This window comes from Notolepis coatsorum (genome assembly GCF_963971535.1).
Source record: "Notolepis coatsorum genome assembly, chromosome: 5".
Taxonomy (NCBI): Eukaryota; Metazoa; Chordata; class Actinopteri; order Aulopiformes; family Paralepididae; genus Notolepis; species Notolepis coatsorum.
In genome coordinates, this window is record NC_140169.1 from 139849460 (window position 1) to 139851959 (window position 2500).

Consider the following 2500-nt stretch of genomic DNA (forward strand, 5'->3'; position numbering starts at 1 on the left):
CATCACTGACGTCCGTCTGCTTGCGTCAGCCGTCGCTGTGCTATTTACTCAAACCCTGCAAAAACACACTGCATCACGTGTTCCCTCCGTGTCCCTCTTTCTCTACCGCTCTCTCTACCTCTCTTTATCTCTCTCTTCCGCTCTCTTCTCTCTCTTTCTCTCTCTCTACCTCTCTAACTCTGTCTCTCTTTCTCTCTCTAACTCTGTCTCTCTTTCTCTCTCTCGATCTCTACCTCTCTCTCTCTACCTCTCTCTCTCTACCTCTCTTTCTCTCTCTCTCTCTCTCTCTCTCTCTCTCTCTCTCTCTCTCTCTCTCTCTCTCCTCATCTCTCTCTCTCTCTCTCTCTCTCTCTCTCTCTCTCCTCTCTCTACTCTCTCTCTCTCTCTCTCTAACTCTCTTTCTCTCTATCTGCTCCCCCACCCCATGTATTTCTCAAACCCATACACCACCACCTGGCCACCAACAAACACACACACAGACACACACAGACACACACACACACACACACGTGCACATTTATTTATTAACACCAACCTGCTTTGATGTTTTAACCCTTTGACACCCACATAGTTGTTTTTAGGGGGGGGGGTGTCTTTAGATAGCAGGAGATAGCAGGTCAACAGTAGATGCCACATACTGTGTAAACCACTGCACTTCCGCGTTACATTGAGCTCATGGGGGAGAGAGAGCGGGGTGAGAAAATGAATGAACAAATTAATGAATAGTCACTTTTTCGCACCTACTCCCCAACTCTGCATGCGCAGATTGCTCACAGTTCCTGCCTGGCTCCAATCCCTGTTCCCCATCTTGGATTCCTGTGAATGACCTCTGCCTGCCTGACTATTCTCTCCGTGAATATCCCTGGACGGTCTGAATGAATACCAAGCTCCTGGCTACGACCCACCCGCTTGTCGGAGTATCCTGTACCCGCTCACTCCCTGGACTGTCTATATAGCGACTGGATTCTGTTACTCTTCTTTTCTCATTAAATACACCGGACCATTTGGGTTATACTCTGATTCCACATCGTCTCTGCTTGTTTGTCTCTTCACCTGAGTTCTGGCTTTAGTGAAATCGTTACACCGTTTGTTTTAAGGAACACTGTTAAGACTGTCGCCCTAGTGTCTGAGCTGTATATTAGTTAACTATATTAACGATAGGGTTATGTATATAACCTAGTTATATGAGTACTGGCTGAGAGTCCCCGCTCTTAAGCCTATCGAGATATACCTCATCTCATGTACCTATTGTACTCCATCACGAATAAAAACCAGTACACCCACACCTGCCGGGTCCCGCCTCTATGGAGGCGTAGCCTATAAGACAGTAGGCATGGTCACCAATACACTCTTCCTCACCAAAATCACGTTCCAGTAAAAGACCCCTCAAGGGGACTCAGGGCCGCTTAAGAGTGGACGCTCAGCCAGTACTCATATAACTAGGTTATATACATAACCTATCGTTATATATCGTACTTGGCTTATCGCGTCCCGCTCTTAAGCCTATCGAAATACGGACGCGAGGCCCGACCAATGTACCCCCTGAGGACCCGTAAGCCCACATCAAGGGGTTTGGGGAGTCCTGTCACCCCATCCTTCCTAACGAAGGGGGGGCGCAGTCAACTCCACCGGAGTGCGAGCAAGGAGGAACTAGAACCCCTTGAACACACAGCACAGGCGGAACCACGTGTGACTTAACACACTGTGGCCCATACCCACACACTCCTGCTACCCCTACCAAAGGACGGGAAGCAGGAAAGGCCACAGACCCCAGAACCGCCTGGGAGACAGAACCCCCGGTCATGTCCATGGGGTAAAACCTTACAAAGGGGCCCGGGGAGGACCATGAAGCTGCAGCACAGATGTCCTCCACCGAAGCCCCACCCAGGAGAGCGGCAGAGGCAGCCACCCCACGAGTGGAGTGCGCCCTGACGCCCCAGGGGGACCCTGCCCAGCCAACGTGTAGCAGAGGGCAATGCCCTCTCACAACCAATGGGACAGGCGCTGTTTCGACAGTGCCTTACCGGCACTAGAACCACCGTGACAGACAAAAAGCTGGTCGGTAACCCTGAAGTCCTGAGTACGGCTGAGGTAAATTCCCAAAGCACGGACCGGACATGACAGGTGAAGGCCGGCATCTAACTCACTAGTGTGAGGAGGAGGACGAAATGCCTGAACCACAATATCCCGGGAGCGGAAGGAACTCCGGATATTCTTAGGCATGAAAGCAGGATTAGGTCGCAGAGTGGCACCGCAATCGGCCCGAAAAGACAGGCACTCTGGACGTACCGAAAGAGCACAGAGCTCACTCACACGTTTAGCGGAGGTGACAGCCAGCAGGAACGCGGTCTTGAAGGACATCTGTCCCAACGGCGCCTGCTCGAGCGGCTCAAACGGGGCCAAGGACAACCGACCGAGGACTAGACACACAAGGCATGAGGACCCCATGGGCTCCTACACGCCAAAGCCCTGCAGTGATATTGCTACCACCCAAATCACG